The 7,075-nt window shown below is 36.2% G+C and overlaps 1 protein-coding gene across 3 annotated transcripts in view; it reads left to right on the forward strand.

Annotated features, from left to right (window-relative positions):
- Positions 1-215: 215 nt before the first annotated feature.
- The window catches only part of N4BP2 (NEDD4 binding protein 2), a 79,071-nt gene continuing 72,211 nt past the window's right edge, over positions 216-7,075 (forward strand). For all 3 annotated transcript variants that reach the window (XM_006759303.2, XM_015561028.1, XM_015561029.1), the window contains exons 1-3: positions 216-245; positions 2,338-2,390; positions 3,756-3,849. The gene's annotated coding sequence lies outside the window, so the exon portion shown is untranslated. The remainder of the gene's footprint in view (positions 246-2,337; positions 2,391-3,755; positions 3,850-7,075) is intronic.

Below are 7,075 nucleotides of genomic sequence, written 5' to 3' on the forward strand. Positions count from 1 at the left end.
GCCTGCGGACTGAAAGGTCCCAGGTTCGATTCCGGTCAAGGGCATGTACCTGGGTGTGAGGCATATCCCCAGTGGGAGATGTGCAGGAGGCAGCTGATCGATGTTTCTCTCTCATCGATGTTTCTAACTTTCTATCTCTCTCCCTTCCTCTCTGTAAAAAACCAATAAAATATATTAAAAAAAATGAAACAAACTGTTTTCTGTCTTTTTTCTAGGGGAAGATTAAATGAGATACTGCATGTGTGGTAAGAATTCAGTAAATAGTAGACTCAGCTAATAATAACTTGGCAGAAATATGGGCTATTTATTGTCTTTTTTTCCTTTTCTGATTGATCACTGAGTCCTGTTGCATTATTTTTTCTTAATATCTCTTGACTCTCTGCCTTTTCTTTATCCCCAAGGTTTACTCCATGGTTAGCATCGTCTGTTACCTGGATTGCTGCAATAGCCTCCTGAGTGTTTACCCTCTTCCAGTCTTGCTGTCCAGCCCAGTTTTCCCACAGTAATTTGTCTAACACATTTGAGCATGTAACTCCTCTGCTAAACACCCTTTTTGTGTGATTTTTTTATTGCCTTCAAGAAAAGTCTGAATTTCACTTGGCTTTCAGGATTTTCATGATCTGGCTTATTTATCTTTTCATCCTTTTTCACTTTCTCCCTTTGCCTCCAGTGCATAGTCATATTCAGTTACTTGCATTTCTCCCTTAAGATTCTAAGTTAGAAAAAAAAAAGATTCTAAGTTAGTTAAATTTGGCCTGAGTACTGAAGCTCCCCTGTCTGGAATGCCTTCCCTAGTTCCCTATTTTCCCCCCTTTGGTTTTATTAACTCATACTTGTCTTTCAGGTCTCAGTCAGGTGGTATCTTCTATGGGGGTATCTGATACCCATGACTTTGAGTTGTTTCTCTACAAATCTGTTTTCTGTTATTATACTGTAATTGCTTGCTTATTTGTCATTTTACCAGGTACTTGTTAGGGTGAAATGAAAGAAAGGTAAAGTGACTATCCTAAAAAAATGATGTGATTTGCACAGAATATAGGGGAATTAAGTAGTAATTTGGGGGTTTACCTAGTAGGAAAAGGAAAGACATATCTGATGGATGGAAGTTTTCTAAGTCAGGAAAGGCATACTGGGTAGGTTCTTTTACAGCTTCAGTGAAATATATCTTTTTGACATATAATTTTCATTTAATTAGTTTCTCTGTTTATTAGGACTTGTTGGATTGCAAGTAACAGATATAGTTTGAAATAATCTATGGAGAAAGAAGTTACTGGTTCAGTAACCATACAGGGTGGGGTAAAAGTAGATTTACAGTTGTGAGTACACAGTTTATTATTCTTTTATTATTTATCAATTGTATTATCTTTCAAATGAACAACTATAAACCTACTTTTGCCCCACCCTGTATGACAGAAGTTGTATGGGTAGAGATGGCCAATGACTGATTACGTGGGAACTTGCCCACAATGAAATTTTCTATACTTACAGTCTGTGCATACTGGCATCATTTCTCCTACTGCTAATATGCTTCTTTACATGGTGGGACCGTGTTTCTGGCAGCACAGGCTCAGTTACTTGTAGCCACATGTCAGTGGCTCTCTAGATAGATTTGGTCACATGCCCATCCCTTGACCAATTACTACAGCTGAAGGCAGGAAGTACTGTGCTTAGTTCAGCCTAGGTCATGTGATGTGCCCATGTATGTGACCTAGGGTCTCTTAGCAGAAAATAGACATCCAGTGGGGATGGAAGAAGAAGAAGGAGTTCTGGGAAGATAAAACATTTCCATTATGACCCTCCCCCCCAACCCCTTTTATAATTCTTAACCCAGTGAACTGCGTCCAGCATGGTTCACCACCCTCTGAGGGGGCAGAGTGGTGAAGGATTAAAACAGACAATAGAATATAGCTGGGGCTAGATAGGACACTGCTCTCGGATGGAGAGAGACTTTCACAGCCTGTAAGCCGAGTCTTTATTTTACTAGTATAGTCAGATCCCACGAGGCAAAGCAAGGGCGTGGTCAAGATGTTTACAGTGTCCTCACGAGTTTCGAATTTCCTTGATTACATGCACCTGAGAACTCAAGCTTTGTTTTGGCAGCACTTGCTGCACCTCCCCCAGCCTACATCACTCCACAGGTTTGGACCATAAGGTCAAGCTTACAACCGTAGCCTTTGGCTATGATTGTGCTGGGAGGGCTTTGCCCTCCAAGCTGGGACCTGCACGTGGCTTTGCCACGACAGGACCATGCCCTCATTAGTCTGAGGCTTGAACCTGTCCAAACGCTGTAGCCGGTCTCCACAAACCAGCCTTCTGATTATAAATTTATTTTCCTAGGTACTTTATTTGTGGGAAAGAGATGCCCTGTACTATGGATCAGAGTATTCCAGGTACTGAAATGATAAGTCCAATATTTTAAAGAACTAAATTGGCTTTTTGGTTTGTGCTGGCGTATAACAAATACTTGTTGAGCTGTTTGCAAATAAGACATCTATGAGATGCTAATGCTTATAGGCTAGTAGTCTAAAATAAATGCAAAGGTGCTAAGGTAAAGGTATATATATCTAGGGTGTAGTGGGAGCTGTGTCTAAGTCAGACTTTGGGATAATGGAAAACTTTCCTGAAGGGAAATTAATAGAGTGAAGAAATGTGGGTTGGGTGGGATAGAGTAGAACGACTTAGGGCAGAACCTGTGTAAGGCAAAGAGATGTGAAATAAGTAATATCTGTGGCATGGTACTTTGGCAACGGCTACATCACTTATCAACCTTTCACCTAATGATTGACTGACTTTCTCACTTAATAACTTTAGATTTCATTGCTAACTGTTCTTTTTTTTGTTTGTTAATCCTCACCTGAGGACATTTTTCCATTGGTTTTTAGGGAGAGTAGAAGAGAGAGGGAAAGACCGAGAGAAACATCGATGTGAAAGAAACACATCATCGATTGGTTGCCTCCTGAGATTGGTTGCCTCCTGCAAGAGCCCCGACTAGGGCCCTGGGCCTGGGAGGACCCTGCAACCAAGGCACGTGCCCTTGCCTGGGATCGAATCTGGGACCCTTTGGTCCACAGGCTGACACTCTATCCACTGAGCCAAACCGGCTAGGCTAGGGCAATAACTGTTGATTCTTGATCAGCTCTTTAGTTATGGGTTATAAAATGGTAATCAGTTTTGGATTTCATTGTTCTTTTTAATTAGTCTTTTTTAAAAAAATGTTTTTATCAATTTTTAGAGAGAGAGGAAGGGAGAGGGATAGAGAGATAGAAACATTGATGAGAGAGAAACATTATCTATCCATAGGCTGCCTTCTGCGCATCCTTTACTGGGGATTGAGCCAAGCCACCAACTGGGGCGTATGCCCTGACCAAGAATCGGACCAGCGATTTCTAGTTCTTGGGCCCATGCAACAATCGCTGAGCCATACCAGCCAGGCCATAGTCTTCTTTTATAGAGAGATTTCCCTCATTAAATAGGACTATTTTGTTACCTTGAAGTAACATTTTACTTAAAAGGCAGAATAAATGCTTAGTTTTTCCCCCTTATATAATCATTTCCAGACTGTAATAGTCACCTCCACTGAGGGCAATTCAGGTTGGTCTTTTTTCTTTTTCTTTACTTTTGTGGCTTTTGCTTTAGAATATCATATATATTTATATTATAAATATTATATACTTGTGGACCTCTGTTCATTTAAGATTATAGTTTGACATAAACTTGCCTTTATGTATTATAATTTTTATATATGTTTTTTATAGTAAGAAGACATTATTTTGATAATAGGAAGAGCTGTTTAGTTTGCAGATATCAACTGTGGCCTTAATGAGCACATTGATAGCATCCAGACAGACAGTAAGTATTATTAAAGTCATAGAGTATAACTTTACACATAGGTTTTCAAGCTTTTAACAGATTTTGTTACTAGAATTTCTCAAAGAGCTTTGGTTGCATAAACCATGTTGACCCAAAAATCCTTCAGAACTACATTGTGGTCCTGGTTTTAATATGTGTTTTAGTTTTTCTGTTATTAAAATGCCCCTTCTTCCTCCTTCATATTTTACATGTTGTTAGCCATTCACAAATATTATTATGCACCTGTATTTGTGCCTGGGACTAAGTGTCAGATTGGAGTTTATGTCATAATCCATGTCCTCAGGGAACATGGCCAATTTGGGAAATATTCTCATACAGATGAAAACTTGCCAGTAAAACCAACACTGTGAGGCTCTAAAATAACTAAGCAAACTAATACTGGCAGTAAGTAATGAAGGATTATAGAAAATGTTGAAGAATAATAGAGAAATACACCTTCCTACCATTCTTTGGCCAAAAGCTGTATATTGCTCAGCAACTAACTTTTTCCCCCCTTAAGAATGTGTTTCACATCTTTCTGGTTTTTATATACATCTGTATTTGTATTCCACCTTAAACTTTTTAATAGCTGCATAGTATTCCAGAAGGTATTTTTCCGTAATTTATTTAATCATGCTCTTCTCCATCAATATTTAGGTTGTTTTTAATGGTCTATAATAATAATAGTTCTTATGATAGATAGATACATTTTAGATTATTGGTTATCTTAATTTGGTTACATTTTTTATAAATACTCTTTTTCAGTGATATACTATTTATGCCTTGATGAGATTTACTATCTACGTTACCCTTTTCACGGCACACTTAAAATCATGTGATAGGTAACTTAATTTCCAGGAAAGATCGATTGTTTTGGTTCTTGGTAGCATTTATTTCTGAGGGAGTTGCTTTTGATCTTGTCTGGGATCAGGTCATGTTTGGATCTTGTAACTTCCCTATGTATTCCCTATAGAGCGATTTTTTTAAAATTCTTTATTGTTGAATGTTCTTATGGTTTTAAATAGCTAAAGTATTATTATATTTTATTGATGATAGTATCATTCTTCATAGGCCCATTCTTCCTAGATGGTTGATATTGAGTATTAAATAGAATCTTTCTTGGTCATTATAGAAATATATTATTTTTTAGATTTTTTTCCCAATAAAGGAGAGTTATTTAAAATTACTATTCCATATATATATATAACAGACTTATTCCTAAAATGATACGGTAAATCCTTTTAGTGTGTGTTGATGATAGAAAGGTTCTTTTTTTAGTGGAAAGTTTTTTTTAAAGTTTTATTTATTGGTATATCTAATGACATTGCTGGACCACTGTTAGAGTTTGTAGACCACTCTACTGCTAATTATAGATTTTTTTTTGTTAGCCATGAATTTCTCTTTTTATGGTTAAAAGAACATGTCCTTATCTGTTAAAAAGCTCCCAACAAACTAGGGGTGATAAAACCTCTGCTTACTGTGCTATAACATTTTGATGATGATCAGTAAGCAAGTAAGTATTGGTTAGGTTCTCTGTCAGGTTAAAATTTAATTACAGAGGTGGAAGAGCTTGGGGAATGTGTACATGAAATGTCTATGTTCATTGTGTCACTGTTAATAAAAATATATATTGTTGGTTTTTAAGTTCTTCATTTGAGCCAGTCCTTTTGTATTTCTCTGTAATATATCACACTTTACTTAACCATCCTTTTTCCCCGTATCCTTTTAGCACACTCTCAATTTAGGTCAGGTATAATACATGCGAAGAAACTACACAAGCTTGTTTAAACTAATGTATCAATAAGACTTTCTTTTTGAAAAAGGAAAGATATATAAGGTCAGGTAATAAAAGAGTTAAACATAAACATGACTTAAGTGAATAAATGGGTTTGAAATAAACCAGATATATAAAGTAAAATTGGTAATTGGAAGGTAATGTCAGCTATGTATGTTTTTATACAGATTAGTTTCTTCAGCATACTAAATATTGGTTGGAACTCAAACTATCTCACATATAGTAGATACAAAGAAAAAAGGGGGTGGGAGGGATATATAGTTTCTGAGCTGGAGGTAGTATAGAGGGAAGTCCAAGATTCAGCTTTAATTGATAATAGTGATTGTTTTTTTCCTGATTATTAAAGAATGTATACATAATAGATTATTTACAAAATATAAAAGTAGTACATAAAAATATAGTGTGTTAAAAATAGTTACTTTTAATCACATTATCCACATATTTTCTTTCTAGTCTAGTATTACAGTCTAATCCAATCCCATTTGGGTGTCTGTATAAATTACATAGAGTTTTGTGTCTTGCTTTGTTTTGTAGCACTTTATAAAACTCCAATTAGATAATATCTAAAATATTTAATTATTACTTTTTAATTACTTATTTTCAATTAAATCATTATGGTTGAAAGTATTACATATGTCCTCTTTTCCCCCCATTTATCCCTTCTAGCCTGCCCCCACCCCCTGCCCCAGACCTTCACCACCCTATTGTCTGTGTCCATGGGTTATACATGTATACCCCATGTATAGATATAGATATAATAGATACAGCTATATATGCATACAAGTTCTTTGGTTGATTACTTCTGGAATAGAACCATGACCTTCTGGTTCATAGGTCGATGATCAACCATTGAACTATGCCTGCCAGGTGGGATAGGCAAAGATTTCTTAGGATAGTATGAGTATAAGTGACAAAAGAAAACAAATAGATAAATTCATCAAGATAAAAATTATTTGTGCTTCAAAGAACACCATCAAGAAAGTATAACGACAACTCACAGATGGAAGAAATTATTTGATACGGGAGATGTATGCAGAATGTATAAATAACTGTTGCAGCTCAGTTATATAGATGTCAACCTTAAATTTGAAAATGGGCAAAGGGTCTAAATAGGCATTCCTTCAAATGTCAGTAAGCACATGTAGTGATTGTCAACAACAGTTATTAGGGAAATACAAGTCAAAACCACAAGGATAGCATTAGGGTAGCCATAATAAAAAAAGATGGACAATAACATATGTTTGGTGAGGATACAGAGAAATGGGAGCCTGCATTCATTGTTGGAACTTGAAAATGGTGCAGCCTCTTTGAAAAACAGTCTGGCAGTTCCTTAGAAGATTCAACATAGAGTTACTGTATGACCTGAATATATTTTGAATTTAGAACTGGCAAGATTTGCTGAATGATAAGGCAGAAAGTATGAGGGAAAGA

This window comes from Myotis davidii, unplaced genomic scaffold (genome assembly GCF_000327345.1).
Source record: "Myotis davidii unplaced genomic scaffold, ASM32734v1 scaffold235, whole genome shotgun sequence".
NCBI classification, from domain to species: domain Eukaryota; kingdom Metazoa; phylum Chordata; class Mammalia; order Chiroptera; family Vespertilionidae; genus Myotis; species Myotis davidii.